Here is a 22,605-nt window from a genome sequence, read left to right on the forward strand (position 1 = left end):
TGAGGAGTTGAACCCTTAGAGAATAGCTTGTCCAATGGAAGGATTATCCTAAAGAAGATGCTAGATGCATATATGAGAATGTTCTTTATTAACAATACCCACGGTTCTCTCGAGATGAGGACATCTCGATTCCTTTAAGGAGAGGAGGATGTAATATTTTCACGCAAATATTACTTAGTAAAGTTAGTTAAGTTATGAGTTAGTTAGTTAGCTTATAAGATTAATAGTTAGTAAGTTATATAACTAATAGCTAACCCTTACTAACTAATAACTAATGTACTAACGTTAAAATAAAAAAAAGGAGAAACAATGATTGGTTGATGCCAAAAAGAAGGATCGCCTTATCACCATTGTCATCAGTATCGTCATCTTCTTCGTCATCACCATAATCATAATCATCTTCTTTATCATAATTTCTTCTTTATACCCAAAAATAACATCGATAGCTTTACGACCCCTCCTTTTTAAAAAATTAATTAAAGAAAAAAAAAGACAAAGAAGCTCCCCATTCTAAGTGGGAGGAGCTGTCTTAACTTAAAGAGAGGAGAAAGAGAGGGGAAGGGAGAGGCATCATGCACTCCCTTCTGCCTATATAAAGGCGTGTCCTCTACTCAGTTTGGAGCTAGATAGAAGGAGATCTTGAGAGGCTGTGAGAGGGAGGTAGAGAGAGAGAGAGAGAGGTAGAAGGATACCCCCCTCTCGAGAGGCTGTGAGGGAGCTAGAGAGGGAGAGAGTTAGAGAGAAAGAGAGAGAGGAAAGAAGATTTCGAGAGGCTGCGATAGAGGGAATTAGAGAGATGGTTAGAGAGGGAAAGAATTACTTCAACCTCCCCCTGTCTTGGTCTTTAACATGGAAATCTTCTCTTACACTCTCCCATCCCAAATTCATTCCTTCTTCTCTATCTCTTGAAGCCACTTGTGAACGATGGCTCCAAAGCAACGAGGTGCAAAGACCATGAGATCCACCGCAACTGATCAAATAATAGGTATTACTAGAGATACGAGAGTGCCCGAGGTTTTCGGAGTTGCCACTACCAATGGAACATCGGGTGTGGCGAGCGCAAGTGCAAGTAAAGAGGAAATTCCCAATGTTGTCATGGCAAACTAGGTTATTCACAACTCAAAATTAGGCTATTATTTTCATATCGCCACATAAAATAATAAGATTTTTGCCAAAATTTTACATAAAATGTTATCTTTTGCATTGAATGGTACAAGAACTACTTGTTAGTAGATTGCATGGACAACATCCATATAAAAATTAAGTACATAAAATATTAGCTTCCATATTTACACTTACACGAAATGACAGTTTCATCTAGAGAGCGTATTAATACACGCATAAACGATTAACTACTATCTATGATTTGTAGTTAGATTAATGGAGATTATAATTTGTATAATCATGATAAAAATAGTTACATGAGGATATTGCATGAAATGAGTAAAGGACTTTATGCGTACTTAATTTATGCATACTCAAGATTAGTAAAATAACTCGATATATTTATTGCCAAACGTGACAAGTTAAGTGTTGATTAACACTGCTTAAAAAGTGAAAGTCTATTTAAAGGTCTCATAAATCGTCTCACTAAGTTATTGTGGTAATATTTTTTTAAAGTACCAACTAAAGGAAATTCGCTTATGTTGGGTAAGTTAGCCCTAAATGGGAAATTCATGTCTTGCTTAACAAACTTGAAAGATTTGTACTCAACACTTCTTTATGGGGAGGAGAATACTCATTAGAATGTAAGGTTACCTTAGGTTAAGGATCTACCTTGGCTATGTGAAGCTGTGAGCTGCATGATGACGCGATTGTCATTGCATCATAATATGTTTGAAAGGATTGTTTGTGTTTGCTAGAATCTAGATCTCTAACTAAAAACCTTGACAAATAGGATAAAAGAAAAGATCGCACTAAGCCACCCCTAAGCTAGCTGCACGACCCTACTCTAAGGGGGTCATGATTATCTCTTCGAGAGGCTTCGATCGGCGAAAAGGTTTGTCCGTAGCTATAGTCTCAAGCAGTAGGAAACATGGATGCCAAGGGGGTCTTTGGCCATAAATTTTGCATTACTCCTAGAATCTGACAAGCCCCTTTGTGACCCAAGATGGAATCCTAGAGCCCTAAAACTAGTTATAAGGGTGGAATCTTGGTGGTGGGCAGAATACCCTCATGGAATTTTGGATATCTTTCGTAGGATCGGAAAGATGAAAATTGTAATAAAATTTCAATATAATAAAGAATTTCATTTTTATTCAAGGATTATTTGAATTGCATGCATGTCCATGAGATAAATTACGTGAAGGAACCTATGATTTAATGGACTAATTAAGGAAGCTAATTGTATATGTTTCAATACATGTGCTGTAGGTAATTAAAAAACTAAAGATGATATCATCATAAAAGAAAAGCAGGTGGGCATGACCCCCAACATGGGCCCGTCCAATGGTAGGGTAGTCCTAGTTAGCTGGGAGCTTTTCTAAATCGATGGTAGAAATAGGAAGACGATAAATTGACCAACTACTCTAGGTAGAACCGATTTGCATTATTTTAGAGGGCCGGAATGGGATTTTGCCTTATGGGCAGGAGGATTGACGTACTGCACTCCCTTTCGTCTCCCATTCTCTTTGAACCAAGTGCAATGGCAAGTCCGCTTTAGTGTAATACTAGTTCTCACAGGAAGTCAAATAACTGGAAATTTATAAATTACACCATACTTGCAAAATAATACAAGAAATACACCATGTTTGCAAGTAAGCCATAGCCAAGGTAGCTAGGCATGAAATAGTATTTGCCATGGAAGGCTGAGAATCATAGATGTAAGCTGCAACATGAATACTCACCTCATGTCAAGGTGGGACATGGTATGCACCCCATATCTTGGTGGCTAAGAGCATGTACCCTCTTAGTTGGTGGGAGGAAGGAACCTCAAAGCATGTATTGCTTGAAATGACAAAAAGATCCCTCATAAGTTACATCTCCAGCTTTTATACATAACCCTAGCCTACTCTAGACTAAGGTGACTTATGCTTTATTACATTCAATTTGAGTAATCCTGTAGGAAGTGGGAACTCAAAATTACTGACGCTAGCTGGCTGTTAGGAGACCTATCTAATTTAAAAACCCAAAAATTGAAGTTGATCCTAGTGGGTTCAGCCGGAACTCTTCCGTTGTTGCGATGTAGACTCAGCAGGGCCTAACTAACAAACCCCGTGATACTCCAAGGGAGCATCGGGCGATGTCATTTGGAAAATCCACTGATGGACTACAAAAAGGTGCGCCTTGGTTTGAGCATGGCGGACACCTCACAATGTTATCCTTGTCTATTGGTTATACTATTTGAGAAGTTGTTGGATGTCATCCAGGTACCTTGTTACATTAAGCTCAAGGTAAAGGTCGAGGTCATTCTCATTCGAATCAGTACTTGCCACCATGGTGGTTGTCTCTTGATCCACTAGTATTTCTATGAGGTTGACTAGGTCGGCTAAAGATGTGTCTCTAATCTTGGTTAGTCCTTCCTTCCTTAAATGGTCTGATGGTTCTGTCTTTCCTAGATTTTTGCCTTTAGTGTCTTGGGTCACTCATTTGGTTTTTGGGGTTGCACTCCCTACTAGTGGATTTACTTCTTAGCTTAATCCCTTTTAGTGTGCTCCTTGTTAATCCAATCAATCTACAAGTGTACATACATTACACGCTTGAGCGGTGCGACTCGATGGAGTTGTGGGAAATTAAGCTTTCCAATTTTCACATGCACTTAAGTGTCTATGATGCACGATGCAACCTTTGATGAAATCAATCATATCCACACTTTTACCAATCAGTTTCATATAGGTTACAGCTCTTTTGCATGAATCATGTGTTAGATATGCTCAATGCCCCACCCTCATAAGGCACCACCAATGATCCATGGTGCTCAAAGTTGTAAGGTCCCCATTATGAGGAGAAGCCAAATGTGAGCCAAACATTGGTTGAGTTCTGACTTGTATATTAGATGAGGTCTATGTGATCGGATGGCAAAAAGGTGACCATTGTGGGTCTAATCTTTGATTTGGACTGAGTAGTTAAGCTGGTAGCAACTGGAGGCACATTGCATCGAGTTGCGGGGTAAGGGAGGCGGGGGGCCCAACGGCATGCCGACCTAACCGCCTTCACGAGCTATAAAAGCTAAACCCCTTCATAGCCATAGACAATCTATCTTTCACCCAGTCAGAGTTATTCTAGCTAGCCTTAAGCTCTTCACCTATCTTCTGTCTAGATCGCCATCTAAGCTTCACTGTGGAAGTGTACAGGTGGAAGACCCATCTCTGTATCAGTTGTTTGGAGCTGTAGAAATTTTCTAATTCTCCTCTTATCTGTTGTGTACTCTCTATCTCTATCTCTTTCTCAGATTCTATTCGTTGGGCCATGTGGGAGCTTTCGCTCAACTGCCAAGATCCTCGGACCGCTTATTTTTTCAAGCGTTTCAAGCGAGCTCTAATGGCTATCTCTCACCTAGCCGACGCGCCGTTGATCCTACGAGTGTAGTGAGCTTACCTTGATGCTCGATCGAGTACCCTCCTCCCTCTTGCACTCCGGTAGCTCCACGATCCTAGATGCTAGCTCAAGCATCCTCAAGCCTCCTCCATCTCCAAGCTCCATCCTCCATAGCCGCGCACGCAAGAGGAGAGGAGAGAAGAGAAGAGAAGAGAAGAGAAGAGAAGAGAAGAAGAGGAGAGGAGATGGTGAAGAGCTTCACCCTCTTGATCCCTCACTCTCACACACACTCACTCCCTCACACTCTCACACTCCCTCTCTCAAGAGCACACACAAGCAAGAAAGAGAGAAGAAGAGAGGAAGAAGAAGACTCCTTTTGCCACACACCAAAGAATGAGCTTCTCATTCACTTTTCAACTTTATATACAAAACCCTAAATCCCTTTTGGGCGGTCATCCCCTTTTCCTCTTTTTTACATGGCCGGCCATAGCCTAGGCTCTTTTCCCCATTGTCCTTCTATCTTCCTAGCTTCCTTTCCACCGCCCATCTACATTTATAATTTGCACGGGTGAGAGCCCGGCGCTCCTTTACAAGATTTCAGGGTGCGCCTTTTTATTTAAAAATGCGCCTTTCCCCTTTTGTATTTGCCTTGGACTTTTAAGGTTGCCCTTACGCCTTTGGCCTTTTCTCCTATTCTTTCTTCAGTCGGGCTACCTTTTTTCCGCCTTTGCCCTGCGTCTTTTTTATTTCCAAAAGCTTTCTTCGTGTTGGGGTTAACATTACTCCCCTCCTAGATGAGTGCCAGTCCCATGGCACTCCTTGTCGTAGGTAGTAGCAGGCGGTAGCATGCACCGAAGACGTGGGTGACAAGGACGCCTGTGGTTTTCGTGAATGAGTGTTGGTGGTAGGGCTATTCTGTGTGGGGTTTGCATTGGTGGCCGGCACACGTGTTGGTTTGCTGGGGATTCTGCACAGGACTATTCTTTCCGGGCTTGTCGGATAGTGAGGGGTAAGCAATCAGAGTTGGCTGTTGATGAAGAACGAATGACACTTCCGTTGTGGTCTTCAACACCTGCAATTGAAAACCTCTCAGGTGGTCTCTCCCTAACGGTAGTGCTAGTCTTCTCTATTGTGCACAAGACATATTTGATTAGTTTGGGAGATAGGTCGAACTCTAAGCAAGCTGAGAGTATTGTCCTGCACTTGAGGACCCAAACTGTGTATATACTGCAGTGTAGGCATTATGTGAGTGCTTGTGCATACTTAGATATTACGTAGTTAGAAGACTGTCGGCCTGGCTCCTTGTATAGCAAGGGGTCGGTGAAGCAAGGGGCTAAGTTGATGGAAAAATTTGTCAATGAAGACGGGGAGTACACTTGAAGATTGCTTGAGACGTCAGTACGGTCTTTCCATTGTCTTTCAAGCCTTGCTTACCACTGTGGGTTGTAATGGCATTGAGATGAGTGCAAAAGAATTGTGCAAGTGGTTCAGGGTGACAAGTTTAATCATAGGCGAGGTGAGCTCCCTAGGTATGTCTTGCCCTTAATGTGCCCTGAACAAGTGTGGGGGATGTATGAAAGGGCTAGGGGATTAGGGATGGAGCCAGCCGACCAAGGTCGCTAGACATACCTAATTTGAGGACCCCTAGGTGCGGTGCTGTGATCGTGTGTGCTTTTTTTTTTTTGCCAATATAATAGCGCGAGGAGGCGTATACATGGAAGCAAGCGGTACAAAGGCATGACAGGAGCTTACGCCTCGTCATCTGAATAGTGGGTAGGGGTTGGTGGAGGGCAGGGGGCCTTGCTAAGGAATTTTTGACTCAACAAGTAGCCTTTTATGTGGAGGCGGGTTTTGAGGGTGGTGGTAGAAAGGAAGGGGTGGTTGCACTGGGTGAATTTGCTGTCTTCATGTCTTCGAGTAGTGCACCGCAGAAAGATGGCCAAAGAGAAGCACGCATCATGAGGCGAGTCATGGTATTGCTGTCTATGGCGTTGGGGTCAAAATAGAGGGGTGGGAGGTGGCGTTCTTGGGGTGCGGGCTCTTGGTGGACTAGGATCCTAATCAACCTAAGATAATTACAAGTGGTGATGAATGCGGGGTCGGGGCAAGAGGTGAACTCGCTAAGAAATTTATCTATAGAGCTATACAAGTCAGGGAGGATGAAAAGAAGGGCGTTTCTATGGGAGGTGCTATTGGTATTATAGATGATGGGAAAATCAAATCTGCCGTGGATGGACAGATTGAAGTCCACTCCTACCCTTCGAGGATACGGCATAAAAGTGGGGTCGTTTCTCTCTGAGGGGAGGGTGCTGCAAAATGCCATCCACGCTTCCAGGTTGACGTAAAAAATGCGTCTCCTCCAGATGGGTTGGCAATTATAGCCTTCCACTGATCTAGGCACCTGGAGGACTTTATCTTGCCAAAACTCGCGGTCCTCGGCTCCCCAAGCAGTTGGGTGAGCCTCACGCTCCACTAACCATTTGGCTTTGAGCCTTGCCCCCATGGCAATGACATCCTCCACCAGTTGAATGAGCAGTACCCTATTCAAGGCAGTGGGAAACTCAAAGCGCAAGTCGAAGGGGTCGCGGTTATACTCCTGCTGTTCCCAGATAATCAATTCGGCACGGAATTCAGCAGAGGAATCTTGGGTGCGCAGTAGGAGAGGGGCAGGCTGTCTCGGGACAGGTCTGGCATTCAGCTTTCTTCTTGCCTTCTCCACTATCTCTTTCCTACGGTTGGTTTGGGCCACTCTTCGCTCGGCAGATGTATCAGGGGGCTGTACTTCGGCTTGTTGTGGTTGAGGGGGTGGTGGGACGTATTCCTCCTCCTGAGGTCCCAGATTGAGCTCCGGTTCACCCCCTTCTGCTTGCTCATCTTCTTGTGTTTTTTCCTTTGTGAAATCGAGGTCATCTATCTCCTGCGCCGTCAGGCCTACCCGTGCAAGATATCTTCTCTGCTCTTCTAGGCTCTGCGGCGGGCCTCCTAGCTGCAGCGGCACATGCAGGCTTGCTGTGAGAGCTCTGCGCACAATGGTTAGTTTCCTTCAGCTGATCATTGGCTTCATCTCCTTCTGGTCTGGTGGCGTGGAGTAGCGTATTGAGAAAGGTGTGCTGCTAGGCTATCATGGAGAGCTGGGCCGCTTCTGTCTGATTTTCAGCCAGCACCCTGTCTCCTTCGGCCTTGGCTAGCCGGTGTGCTAAGTCCCGTACTCTATGCTCATTATGATCGACCATTTCTTTGCCCTTCTTTCCATATCTTCTAGGCTCTCCCCCTAATGGAGGGTCATTGCCATGAGTTGTTGCTGTTGGGCCTTGAGCTCACGGTGCAGGCGGGACTGCTCCTGGCGTTCCTCTGTGATTTGCGCATTGAGCTGGTCCAGCTTCACCTGCATCCTTCACACCTGTTCTGCCCTTAATTGGTGCAGCTCTGCAGCCTCCTGTCTGATTTTGTTAAGTTGGCTTTGCGCTTCCAGGTTGACTGCAGATAACTGATCATTTTTGCACCTCAGGTGGGCATTCGTTTCCCTCTCCCCGTTGAGACGCTCCATCAAGATTTTTCTTCTTCCCTCCCAGGCAGCGTCTCGTTCCTTCAGGGCTTTTAGTTCTTCCGCCTCCTTAGTGCTGGCTTCCTCCCTGAGCACAGTGATTTCCGTTTGATATTCTGTTATTTGCTTCATTCTTTCCAGCTGGAGGGTGGCTTGTGATTCTCGTTCCGCTGCCAGCTCCTCCACGGCTATCCTCCTTTCCTGTCTGGCTCTTTGCAACTGCACGAGCAGCTTCTTCACGTACTCGTCGTATTGGCCTGCTGGAGGTGGGGGGGTGGGGCATGGTTGTAGTGGTGGCAACCTCTTCTAATTTTTGTCTTTTCAATTCCGACCTTGGCTCCAGTTCACCTGTGGCTGCCCTTTTGGCTCCTGAAGCTGGGGTGGCCACGGCCGCTTCCCTTGCCAGCTCCCTTTCCACCAGAAACTGCAGCTACGTGACCAATTGCTCTCGTCGATTTTTGGGGTGTGCCCCTGGGTGGCGGTGGCCGGGGGTGTCATCATGATGGGGGTGGCTTGCATGGGTGGCATGAGGAGAGGGGAAGCCGACCTGATTAGGTCCTTTCCTTTTCCTTTTGCAGGGGGCGGGGGCGCAATTTCCGACACACCAGTACTGGGACCGGGTGTCTCAGGTTGGTGCGGACCCCCTGCTCCTTCGTCGTCTCTTCCTTGCTGTTCCTCGATGGAGCGATGGGTTGCCAGCTCCAAATCTTCCTCTTCCTTCCTTCTCAGCTCCTCCTCGGCCTTCTTTTTCCTTTCCTCCTCATCCCTTACCGACTCCCTTTGGGCCCATTCGAGATCTTCCTTCTCTTTCCTCTTTCGCTCCTCCTCTCTTTTTCCATGTAGGGCCTTAGTTCGTTGTTCTGCCTTCCTTTGTGGGGTAGCCTGGGGTTCTCCCTCCTCATCGGTGTCCGTTTCTGTTTCATCAGACTGCTCTTCCGTGTGAGGCTGGGACTGGGGTGATTCGCCACTTTTCTCGTCACCTCCCTATTTGTCTTCTCCTGCTTGTCCCTGCCCTATCGCTTCTTGAATGATTGCGGTAAGGACTCCTCCAAACCCTATGGTGGAGGCCTTGGAGGATGAGGCTTTGCGGGTCGATCGGGATGAAGGGGATTCTCCTGCCATGGCTCTTTCTCCCGTCGCCAGGGCCTTTGCCGAAGCCTCAATGGTCTTTCTTACGAACCCATTGAGGTTCACCTCATCCAGCGATTGCGCCGTGATGCTTTCGAGCAGAGGTACATTGATTCTGGTCATAATGTTGTTGTACCGCTGGTTGGAGAACAGGGCGTGCATCATCTTTGCCTGCAGCTGAATTTCTTGGTTGGGGATGTCTGCCAGACTAATTCCGTCGTTGGTGTGAACCTTCACTTTATCCATCCCCAACATGGCATAGACGTCTCTTTTTGGCTTCCTTTCCACCTTGTTTGGCAGCCCTAGTGCCCTTTGCACCAGCTCGGGGGTTAGCTCGATCGGCACCTGTCTGGTAGCTTCCCTGTCCCGCACCGTGATGGTGCCCCTGTTTCTGTTGAAGGTACGCAAGAATTCAGCGCACAGGGTGTAGTTTATCCTCCGGTCCACTGCGTCCAGGTGCTTCTGTAGGTGGCATTGCTCTATAATTTGCCGTACCGCCGGTTCTTCGATGACTACGTCTTCCAGGTTGAATACGTGGCGGAACTTTAGCTGGTTGAACGCTCTTGTTTCCACCGTGAGGCCGTACTTTACTTGTTCTTCCTCCGAGAAGGGGAGCTTACCTGCTTTGTCCTGGTTTGCCATGGTCGCCACCTGCACATTTAGCCATTTCCCTTTTTAGTATTTTTTGGCAACTAATTTGCTGGACGACCAAAAGCATAGCATATTTTATTGCCCATAGCCCTAACTTTTCCTTTCAGACTTCTATCACCTCCTTTTATATGGCATTTCAATTTTGAGCATTTCACACTTGGTTTAATTTTTAGATTTTACTTCGTTTATCCCCTTACTGCCCCTTCCCCCTTTTGGAAAAGAAGAATCCGTCCCAGGATTGGAGGTTGTGGGGCCAAGGCGTTCATGTTTATTTGTGTAGGAGCCAAACATAGAAGTTGGGGTTATATTTCAGTTGTGCAGCGCAGTCTAGGTCACAGGGTCGAATGCCTACATGTGTGATGTACGTGAGGACATCTGTGAGCAAATCACCAGAGTCGACCCGACTTGCGATGTGGAGCTCTTCCTCTGTTAAGAGGCGGTCGAGATAGGGGTGTCCTGAGATATGATCATCCATGGGCCGACCCCGAAGAGTGGTTAACACTCTATACGAGGTAGGCACGACGTAGGTGGGATCATACTCGGCCGTTTTGATGGCTCGGCGTTGTTCGGCATTGGTCATTATGCGGCATCCGTCGACTTCCCATTTCAACCTAACAGCGTACCACTGCTTCAAGAAGGGTGATCTCGTATTCGCCAGGTGGGATAACCTTGCGCTCTCTTGGTCAGTGATGGCAGATGTTGTCCGTGGGTCAAATGATGTGATGAGGCGTTGCTTAATGGCTTGCTCTTTGGAGACCTCACTAGCGAGCAACTCAGCGGTGGCAGAGCGAGAAGCCTGTGCAAAGGCGAATTCAAAAGTCTCCCAAGAGCAAGGCATATTGCGCACGTCTAGCAATCCACCACATCATCTCCAGTATCCTCTGCAAGGTTAACGGCCAGCATTAGAAATGACTTCCGTTCATAGGAGGGCTTAAGGCCGGCGGGTGGTTGAGGTTTGTTGGAGCTGGAGGTTCTGACAGTACAGAGTTGCACAACTGGGGGTTCGCTTGAGTCGGCAACCTGGGTGTTGGCAAGATGGATGGGTCGGGTTTGATCTTAGGAGCTATGCTGTCGCCGTCAGCTAGGCTGCGGAGCGGCAGGTTGAGCTAGTTGGATGATGCCACTTGTGGTGATGGCCGTTGTTTGGGCCGATGGGCGTGTGCGACTCTCTTGGGTTGACACGTGGAGGGGTCAGATGAGTGGGGTGAGCCCTGCGATTCATGGTCTTGAGGCGTCGGGGGACAAGGACTGATTAGACTTGAGGTCGACGTAGAACTAGTGCGTTTGGCAGTTGGGATTTTAGGGATCCACAGCGAGGCATTCCCCTCATAGTAGCCTTGTGCACGTAGGAGGGTTTTAGGGACCCATATTTGTTTAATCACACGACACTTGCGGTGAGGGCGTCTTGGTTTCCTAGGTTTAGATTTGTAGGTCTTATGCAGACATGCACGTCTAGTTCTAGGCGGTTCTTGAGGCTGCCTAGGTACCCATTGCAAGTGAGACTGTTGGGTTTTTGCTTTGGGTGCTGCGGGCTGCGGTTTATGGGGATCTGGGTGCGGCAGATATGCATGACCCCCCTCCTTAGTCCTACCTACGGCTGTTTCTATCGGTGGCCCTATGAGCTGTGATAGGGTTACGAGGCCCTTGCTGAAAGTCGTGAAAATACGCACGTTGCCAATCGTTAAGTGGATGCGCTGCGACTCATAATCATCATTGCAGTGGGTCTGCTTTTTAAAGGTTCGCCCGAGCAATGACTCTGTGCTTGCATCTATGGTACTTGGCAACACGTAAAACAGCATGGGGATAATTTCAGACTCGATAGAAACGGCGACTCGGCATGTGCCGAGAAGCGGGTAGGATTGAGCCCCGTATGGGCTTAATTTGGCTATTGTGGGATGAAGTATTGGCTTGCTGAGCTGGATCCAATGCTTGTGCGTTAAAACGTTAAAATCTGCCCCCTCATCAATCAGGGCGTCGAAGGAGCACGTTTGCTTGGCAGTGACCGTGACATGGAGGTGGGCGGGTTCTACAGGCTCCTCCTCATTCTCGTAGATTTCCGTAATTGTGGCTACTCGTATTTTGATGGGTGGTTCTACCATTGGTGGCTCATGCAAAGGATGAGTGGGCGGGTAGTACTTCTTGACCCGGCTGCCATTGAAGAAGCCCATTCCTTCACCATCCAGTGTCTCCAGCTCGACATTACCAGTTCGGCTGATTGCCCGGACCTTGAAGGGTCCGAGACCTCTGAATTTCATCTTTTGCTTATGTCCTTTAACTGAGTAGAGGAGCACTAGGTCACCCTGCTCAAACTCCCATTGCTTGACATGTTTGTCAAACCAGCTTTTGCGTCGGGCTTTCTCGCAGATAAGTGCGTGGGTGGCTAGAAGACGAATCTCTGACAGGCGTTCCAGCTCAACCAAGTGTTGTGTCCATGCTTCCTTCCCTTCCCACCGTTCTTGGAGCGCTATCCTCAGGCTAGGGATGAAGAATTCTAATGGGAGAATGGCTTCAGTCCCATAGGTCAGCCTAAAAGGTGTTTGACTGACAGCCGTTTTATAAGCTGTTCGATAGGCCCACAAGGCTGTCATCAACTTGTTATCCCAGTCGCTTCGTGAGGCTGAGACCACTTTAGTCAGGACGTTGATGAGAATTTTTTTGGTTGATTTCGCCTGGCCATTAGCCTGAGGGTAGTATGGTGAGGATTTGCGATAGATGATGAGAAAGGCGGATAGGAGATGGGCTATCACTTCGTTGATGAAGTGCATTCCCTAGTCGCTAACCAGTTCGATGGGGCAACCAAAGCGCGAGATTACTTGCTCCCATAAGAGCTTGGTAGTCATCCTAGCATCGTTTCTCTGCGTGGCTCTCGCCTCCGCCCATTTGGTGAGGTAATCCGTGGCCACCACGATGTACTTGGCTTGTGAGTATTGCGCCGTGGGGCTGATGGGTCCTATGAAGTCAATCCCCCATTTTTCAAAGGGTTGGCGAGCAATAACAGGGGTTAACTCCATCTGATCTTTACGAATTGGGACTTTTGTTCGTTGGCATTCGTCACAATGCCTGACAAATTGTGTAGCATTGCGGAAAAGTGTGGGCCACCATAGCTGGGACTGCAGCACCTTCCGTGCTGTCGTGTCTCCGCTAAAGTGTCCTCCTGCAATACCATTGTGCACCTCTGATAGCACATCGTGCATCTCATGCTCACATATGCACCTACGTAGCAATCCGTCTTGCCCCAGCCTATAGAGCTGGCATGCAATCAGCTGGTAGGGCTGGATTTTCAGGATCAAGCGCCTAAGCCGTGCTCGTTCTATTGGTCGTTCGGGCAGCCCATACTCGAGCACTTGGACTATGTCGTCTGCCCAGTATGGTGTCAGATCGGCCCTGAATAGGTTTCCTTTGCTGGACAGATGGAATAAGTGGCTGTTCGGTAACTCGTCCAGGATGCCTTGTCTAGCGGCTTCTCCTGTGGGTATACGGGACAAATGATCAGCCATGTAATATTGTTTTCCCTTCCAGACCACCACGGAGAAATCGAACTCTAGGAGCAGGAGAAGCCATCGAGCTATACGTCCTGTAGCACAAGGTTTGTTCACTAAATAGAGCAGGGCTTGATGGTCTACGAAGAAGGTGAAGGGGGTGGCCAGCAGGTAATGCCGGAACTTCTTCACGGCGAACACCATGGCTAATCCCTCCCTTTCCATTGTCGAATAATTCATCTCCATTTCAATGAGTTGCCTACTAGCAAAACTTACTGGGTAATCTAGGTTATGCTCACCAGGTTGGCACAACACTGCCCCCACGGCAAACTTGGAGGCGTCAATGTGTACGTGGAAAGTAATGGTCTAGTCTGGGGCTTGCAGAATAGGTGCCGTTGTTAGAGCCTTTTTCAATTCTTCGTACGCCCGTTGGCATGCTTCGGTCCACTCGAAGACAATTAGCAGCTTGTACAATGGCCTAGCGATCAGCATGTAGTTCAGTACAAACCGCCGATAGTATCCTGTGTGACCTAAGAAGCATTGAACTCCCCTATAATTACCTGGGGGTGGAAGGTCAACGATAACTTTGACCTTCGAGAAGTCCGTGGCAATGCTGTTCTTTGACACCACATGTCCCAAGATGCATCCGTGCTTCACCCAAAACTGACATTTCAAGGGATTCAGGGAGAGATGGTATAAGCAACACCGTTCAAAGACCGCGCGGAGTTTGTCTAGATGTTCAATCCAGGTCGAATGGACACACAGGTCATCGACAAAGACCTCTAACTCCTTGCGAAGCATGTCCTTGAATATGGTGCACATGAGGCGTTGAAAGGTGGCGGGGGCATTGGTTAACCCGAAGGGCATGACTACGTACGCAAAGACGCCCCACTCAGTAGCGAAGGCGGTCTTGTGCCTGTCTGCAGGATGCACTTGCACCTGATTGTACCCCGAGAAGCCATCCAGGAAACTATAGGCTTCCTTACCTGCCACTCTCTCAAGCATGTGCTCGGTGTATGGCAAGGGGTAGTTGTCTCTCTTTGTAGCAGCGTTCACCTTCTTGTAATTGACGCACACTTGAATCTTGCCGTTTTTCTTCATCACAATGACTATGGGTGACACCCAGTCTGTGTGCTCAATTTCGTAAATGAATCCAGCTCTCATCAGCTTGTCGATTTCCTCCTTGACAACATGAGCGTGCTTTGGATTCATGGGGTACGGTCGTTGCTTGACCGGCATTGCATCCGACGTCATGGGTATGTTGTGAGTCACAACACTCGGATCTACCCCTCGTAGCTCATCTAAGGACCAAGCAAATACGTCTATGTACTTCCGCAAAAGAGTGACAAGACTGGACTCTTCTTCAGTAGTCAAGACCTCGGCAATGAACACTGGTCGGGGTACTTCCCTTTCCAGGGCTAGGTTTATCTCCTTGACCCTAGCTGGCTCTTCGATTGGTTCGCTGGTTTGCCCTTGGCGCTTGGCACTTAGCAAAACCACTACCCTGTCCCCTTTTTTGAACTTAGAGAAGCATTTAGGGAGGTCTTGCGGCTTCCTTTGTTCCTCTGATCGCGCATCCTTGGGCCGCTTTGCCTCATCCTGCCGCAACCGTCTGCGCCTCAGGTGGACCGGTAAGTCCCCCTTGGTGCGTCTGGTCATGGGTGGCCTAGGGATTTCTGGGTCACTATCTGAAGTAACTTCCGATTCAGAGTTAAACCCCCCATTTTCACTAGAGGAGGTGGTCTCCCCTGGTGGCCACCGTTCAGATGGCGATTCGGTTCTAAGCAGTGCTGCCGTTCCTGGTTGGGCTAGGCTGGCTTGCTCAAGATCTATTGCTCCTATCCGTTCCAAGCAAGCACGATCACACTTCGTACACATTACTCCTTGGTCCACTCTAAGGGCCTGTCTCTTCTGCGGCTTAGCATCTGCCCATATCTGCTCAATTTCTCGCCCTTCGGTGTCGTATTTTATGGTATCCACCTCACCCTCACTTTCATCATCGAAGGATTGGCAATTTTCGTATTCATCACAGGAGTCTTTATCGCTCGACTGCTCATCGTCTCCCAAGGCTTGCTCTGCTTCATCTTGTTGGTCGGGAACCAAAGCCCAGTTATACCTGAGGTTCAGTTCGTGTACCTTGGTCCACTTCCACTCGGACTCTTCCAAGAGGTCCTGGAGTGGCTTGAGGTTGGCGGCTGTGTTGCCTGCCAGTCGGTCCGTTAAGTGCTCCAGTATTCCCTGGAGCTCCCTCTTGTTGGAAGGTACTTGGAAGATGACAGGCTTAGGCCCTTCATGGAGGCTTGCTGCCATCATGTAGATAGGTGTAGAGAGTGTTTCGTTTGGCTTGCCAAATGTTTTGATAGCCTGCTCGTACGCCTCATGATCTGAGAACGGCAGGTCAAGTGTAGCGAGAACATGCATCCAATCCTGCTCATCCTCTGGGCACGGGATATACTTAGTTAAGGACCCATAGGGTTCTCTGACCTAGTGTTCCCCTTGAGCATTGTAGAGATGGCGTCTAGGTCGACTGGCGAGGTCTCCCAAGTGTCCATCTCTATTCTCACGGCGTCAGTTCGGTTGCCAAGGAAGATCAGGCTGTTACCCCAATCTTCGATAACTCTAGCATTGCGCATCCAGGGTCGACCCAATAAGATATCATAGTCCACTCCCTTCATGACTATAAAGTCGACAGATAATTGGACTCCTGCAATCTTTACTAGCCAGTTCTTCAAGACCCCGAATGGCTTCACTCGCATACCGTTTGCTAGCGTGACATTAAACCGAGCAGCTTCGACAAGCGGATTTCCCCATATCTGCAGCACTGCGTGGCTAAGCACACTAACGCCAGCTCCTGTGTCTACAATTCCCTTCCTCGTTGCGTCTCCCAGGGCTAGGACCGGCAGGACTGCGTGCATCTCCGAGCCCTCCTAGAAGGCGTTGACGTGCAAGGATTTAGGCCCGGAGTGTAACGTCAAACTTGGCAATTGTGTTTCCGCATCCTGGTCTTGAGGATCTGCCGTGGCCTGCTCTTGCGATCCCTCAACCCACTACTTGAGGTCCTGCCATATGGCAGGGTGCTGCTTAAGCAGACCTCCCAGGCCAAACGTTACAGGGGTGGTTACTAGTGTGGTCAGGAGATTGCTAAACACTCGTCCTTCCTTTAGCCTAGACTGTCTGGGCCAATGGCCGTGGCTGATCTGCGGCTCTATTGCGCCTAGGCTTGGCCTCAATGGCACTGCTTGTGGCATAGTAGCCTCGGCCGACTTAGGTTGAGGTGGTGACATTGGCGTGCTTATGCTGGAGAGTTTATCGATCTCGTCCTCCGTGATGGGTTCAACATCTTTGAGGTGCTGTTGAGCCTCTCTCACCCATTCCTTCACCTTTTCTATGGCCTCTAATTGCCGCTTGGGGTGTGGGTATTCCCCTATCTTAGCGCTTCCCTTTTGGGCTGTTTTAGGGGCTGAAGTCTCTGCCTCTGCGTCTGAGACTTTCTTCCCATGAGGTAAGGTCGTAACACTGTCGGTTTTTAGTGCGACCTTAGCCTCCGATCTCTTCTTTTTCCACCTACGGCTTTTCTTTCCTACTGAGGTCGCATCAAGATTGCTAGGTCCTGGCAGAGAGATGCAGGCCTGCTTCGTTTGTGCTTGGGTCATAACTCGCAAGGGAATAGGTGTGGCCTCCCCATCGGGGTTTTCAACACCAAACAGCCCCAACGGAACGGATGGAAAATTAGCTGAACCGGAGGGCGACTTCCGTTTTGGGCAGTCTATGAAAAGATGGGTGATTCTGCACTCTGCGCACCTTTGGTCAGCTTTGTCCTTGTTTTGCTGTTCTCTTTCGGGGCAGTGCGATGAGACGTGACCGGGATGTCCACAAGTCCAACAAGTGACCGGATCCTGTGGCTGCCCTCCCAGGCCTCTACCCGTCCTCGTCCTAATGCCATCACCGGCACGGGTCGGTAATCCATGAGGACCGCATTGCCCTCGTCGTCATGCGAGACGTAAGGGTATATGTAGGTCTCTTCGTCACTGGGCTCCTCTATGTAGTGTACGGGAGCATCGCTCGGTGTGTGGGTCACATAGGGACCAGGCGGTCTAGGAATGCCGGTAGGATTTATGTCCATCCTCAGGACAGTTGGTTTCATATCGTTAGGTGCAGTTAGGGCTAGCGGGGCTCCCCGTCCGAAGAATGGCTGTGGCCTGTTAGCCAGATAAGGCTGGTCGTAGGGTTGCGCATATGGTAGTCTTCGTGGTAGTCTGCAGTGTGCGGCATCGTGGCCGAACCTACCGCAGTTAGCACAGGGTCTTGACCTAGGGTCTTGATACTCTGCTGGCAGGTGGTTTCCTCCATAGTACACGCACTGGACGTGCGGATGCGTCAGTCGCCTCAACATGTCTTGTATTTTGGCCAATTCCATCCTGACCTCGGCCAGTCTCGGTGGTCTTTCCCTTATCTTGGGATGATGGGTTTGATCGCTCGCTAGAGGTTGACGTTCACTCTAAACTCCGTGGGTTGGTTTCCTCTAGGTTTGAGCTCGTGGAGCTCCGCTCTTTCAGCTGGTCATCGACTCTGATGGCTTCCTCGAAAACCCTGGCCGCCACGTCTCGCTGCAAGCTTGAGTTGCCTATCAGTGCCTTGTACAATTCCTCATCTCGAATTCCGCTGATGAATACAGTCGATACTGCCCTGTCAGTCGATCTCTCGCCTAAGGGGATTCTTTTAAGGAGGCTTCTCACATGGGTCACATAGTCGCGGATGCCCTCCTCCTTCTGCTTGACGTTCATCAGGCGTACTAGCAAGTTGTCAGAGTATCCGAGTTCGGCAAATCTCTTGACAAAAAGGTCCTTGAGGTTATTGAAGTTGGCTCATTCTATGGTGTCTAGGCTTGTATACCACATCCTACCCTTATGGCTTAAGCAAAGTCCGAATGCTTGTGAACGTCGAGCCTAGTCGTTGAGGCCATTGGCTTCGCAGACTTGCTCAAACTGCTCGACGAAGCTGTACGGGTCGTCAGGTGGCTGGTACTTGTCGAGTTGCTTGGTGACAATAGGTATTTTGGCTTGGCTCTTTGAGCCCTGGTTTGCCCCCAACCCTGCAAGCAGCGACGTTGCTAGCGCAGTGGCACTCTGCTCTACCGCGGTGTTATCAAGAAGTCGTTTCATGAGGAGCTCGCTCAGCGTTAGGTCTCCCTCTAGTGCTCTTTCCTGGTCTGTCCGATTTTGGCCAGCCAAGTTCAGCACTCGCTGCACCTCATGTAGCTCCATGCTTTGCCTTAGGCTCCTGGCTTGTTGATCCTTATTATACTCGGCTATGCCCTGCAATGCCTTGCGGGCTAGCCTTCTCTCCTTCTGTAGGTCCGCAATGATTGCATCTGCCGTCCTGCCACGGTGCTCGTACCGGGCATGCGCATCGTAACTGCTCACCGTCTGTTGTATAGCGTCTGGGAATGCGCTTACATCGAGCTCCTCGGTAAACCGATGGTCTGAGCCTCCCTCTGTCATGGTTGAATTCTTACGCCCGGTCGTGAGACAGATCCGTGTCGTTGATGCTCCTTGCTTGATTCTACCCTGCGCTTCGCGTGTTTGCCTATACCTTGGGTCTTCTCCTATTGGTGGGTTTTTTGAGCGATTTATCTAAGTGAGTTCCTTTAATTTTTGAATGCAGTGCTCAACTTATGGTCACTCATGAGTGTGTTGTTCCTCGTACACTTGTGCTCAATCAGGCTTTCAGCTTTCCTAAGTGTACTTCAAGTGCGGAAATTCAACATGAGTGCTGCGAGCAATTCTCCGGCGTCTCACTCACTCTTGCTTGTTTCGGGCCTGATAGGCTTTGCTACTCCAGTCCTGGACGTTCTACGGGTTCTAGGGTCTTGTGCTGCTTCCTGTTGTTCGCGCGGGGGTGGGTCGCTGGGGAGTGCCCTAGTGTGTCCCTGGATGGGTCAGATTTGACGTCCGATTTACCAGTGGTCCAATTTACCAGTGGTCCGATTTTGGGAATCGGACCAGGTGTATCAGGGTTGAGTGGCAGTCTCAAGGTCCGAGTGTTCGATTCTCAAAAATCGGACATGCAAGTGTTCAATGAATCGGACAAGGGGGGTCCAATTTAGGGCTAGTCCAATTTTGGGTGGTCCGATTCGTTCGAGTGGTCCGATCGGACAGGGTGATCCGATTTCTAGAATCGGGCAGACTGGTCCGAGTGTCCGATCCTAGTGGTCCGATTATGGCGGGTCCGATTCTGGGAATCGGACTAGGCAGGTGGTCCGATTGGTGACGTGTATTAATTCGTCTGATCGGACAGGGTGGGTCCGAGTCAAAGCATCCAAGTCTCCGAGCGTCCGATCGGACGGTTGTCCGAGTGTCTGAGCGTCCGATCGGACGGTTGTCCGAGTCTCCGAGCATCCGATCGGACGGTTGTCCGAGTATCCGATTCTGAGAATTGGACACTGGGTCGGACGTCCGAGTCCGCTGGTCCAATAAGCTTGCGCACACGGATTCGCCCAAATATCTCTAGATGCCTATTACTAGAGACCACGAAATTCACTTGCGATGGAGTTGGAGTGGTGAGGGGGAGATTGGTGTACCTGGGGATCACCGAATGCAAAGTCCTCCGAGCCCTGGTCGATCGGACGGTCGCCAAGCTCGCTCTCACTCTCTCTCTCTCTCTCTCTCTCACTCTTCATTGGTTGGAAATGGGGGTTCTCTTGCCCTTCCAAAATTTTTACCCTGTTGGTCCTTCCCTGAACACTACAGATCCCTCTCCTGGTGTTTCCTATGCAGTTACCTTCGCATTTACTCTATTTTTCCCTTGTTTTCTGTGATTTTCTCCCTGTTTCATAGCAGGAACCCTCTGCCTCTTCGTGTGTGATTTCCTACTGTTAATCTACCCTAAACACAACATAAATCGGAAACAAAACACTGAACTAGTTTCTCCATGTTTTCCAATCATCAAACAACCAGAATATCCCAAAATATTTACCTGTTCTGAAGATCGAAAACACCCAACTTCCTACCTATCTCAAGCTCCATTTCGGGGATGAACACCCTACTTCGATGCTCGATATGAGGTGCGCAAGTGCTCAAGCTTGAATCCGTAGTCCCGGCAATGGAACCAAAATGTGGGAGCTTTTGCTCAACCGCCAAGACCCTCGGACCGCTTATTCTTTCAAGCGTTTCAAGCGAGCTCTAATGTCTATCTCTCACCTAGCCGATGCGCCGTCGATCCTACGAGTGTAATGAGCTTACCTTGATGCTCGATTGAGTACCCTCCTCCCTCTTGCACTCCGGTAGCTCCACGATCCTAGATGCTAGCTCAAGCATCCTCAAGCCTCCTCCATCTCCAAGCTCCATCCTCCATAGCCATGCGCAAGAGAAGAGAAGAGAAGAGAAGAGAAGAAGAGGAGAGGAGATGGTGAAGAGCTTCACCCTCTTGATCCCTCACTCTTACACACAATCACTCCCTCACACTCTCACACTCCCTCTCTCAAGAGCACACACAAGCAAGAAAGAGAGAAGAAGAGAGGAAGAAGAAGACTCCTTTTGCCACACACCAAAGAATGAGCTTCTCATTCACTTTTCAACTTTATATACAAAACCCTAAATCCCTTTTGGGCGGTCATCCCCTTTTCCTCTTTTTTACATGGCCGGCCATAGCCTAGGCTCTTTTCCCCATTGTCCTTCTATCTTCCTAGCTTCCTTTCCACCGCCCATCTACATTTATAATTTGCACGGGTGAGAGCCCGGCGCTCCTTTACAAGATTTCAGGGTGCGCCTTTTCGCCACAAGCAACATGCCATGTGGACGGCATTGTATGAGAATCAGTGGGATGTCCTGTGCACTGTTGAGCACAAGAGTCACGGTGACGCCGGTAAAGTTGTGGATTGCCATGGCTTTCATTTATTCTATGAAGGAACACAGGCCATGCATTATTCGGGTGTGATCATGATTGTACATGCCAAATATCAGCCTGTTCTTATTAAAAATGATGTTCATGGCCGCTTTTTGGTGGTTGAAATCTTATTCGAAGGGGAAATCGTATGGTTACTTGGCCTCTATGCTCCGAATGATTCGTTATCTCGCTAGGAGCTTTGGCAGACTTTGCAGACTTCCTTGTCACTTGGCAGACGGGGCTTCTTCATGGGGGATTTCAATATGTGTGTTGATTCTTCCCAGTCTACATCGGAGCACTCGGTCATGGATGCGCCGGAAAGTCGTATGTGGCACAACTCGAACTGCAGAGGGAAATGGTCCGACAAGACATATTGCTGCAACACTTTTATTTCGAGCATCTCAGGCAGAAAATCATCATTTTGCATGATATATATACGGTCCAACCGCGACCATGTTGTGGCATACTGGGCCGAATGGAAAGTAAAGCCTAGAGAAGACGGGTGTAGCCAGGACCAAAGATCTTGCTTAAGAACAGCAAGAGCCAACCCTGAGCTACCTTTTTTCTGCCTTTGCCCTGTGTCTTTTTTATTTCCAAAAGCTTTCTTTGTGTTGGGGTTAACAGGTCGTGTAATTTTTACATCGTGATTACTCCTAACATTCAATTTTGGGTCCCTCATGGATTTTGATAGGTGGCTTGATGGGGGTGATCAGCCTATGTAGTCAAATTCAATCTCTACTAGGGGGGTAAGTGATCGATGATTGATAATTTTAGTCACTCTTGGACTGTTAGGTTAAAGTTTTGGTGACAATCAGCTCTATGGTCTCATTTGTAGGTATGAGTTCCAACCTAGATTGGTGGGTAGCTAGATGTTGGCCTTAATAGGTCTTGGAGTGGCAAAAATCGTCAAAATATTTATTCTAGATAACCTGTTTGAATAGCAGGTTTGCTCATTTGATTCCTAGACCTTGGCCGTACCTTGGCCGTCTAAGCTAAAGAGAATATCCAACAAATACATATTTTTGTGCTTTGGGATCCAATTTATTGTGCAACTCATTAGGAGTATACACATAAGTAATACATCCAAATACCTTTAGATGGGACAGATTTGGCTTTCTACTTATAAACTTCTCTTTGGGTGTCATACCATGTACAACAGAAGTGGGTGTGCTACTCATAATGTATATAGTAGTAGCAACTACTTCAGCCCAATAGTAATGGGGCAAGTTTCTTTCTGATATTAATGCACAAGTCACCTCTGCAATATGCATATATTTTTCCTCTCAGTAACTCCATTTTGCAAAAAAAAAACTCATTGGAGAGATATTCTCCCCCTCCATTTGACCTTAGGCATTTAATATGTAGCCATATCTCCTTCTCAACTAAAGCCTTAAAGTTTTTAAAGTGAGTGAACACCTCACTTTTCTCATGCATGAAGTAAAC

Source organism: Lygodium microphyllum, chromosome 10, assembly GCF_053477565.2.
Source record: "Lygodium microphyllum isolate KBCC chromosome 10, Lygodium_microphyllum_v1.1.10, whole genome shotgun sequence".
Classification (NCBI taxonomy): domain Eukaryota; kingdom Viridiplantae; phylum Streptophyta; class Polypodiopsida; order Schizaeales; family Lygodiaceae; genus Lygodium; species Lygodium microphyllum.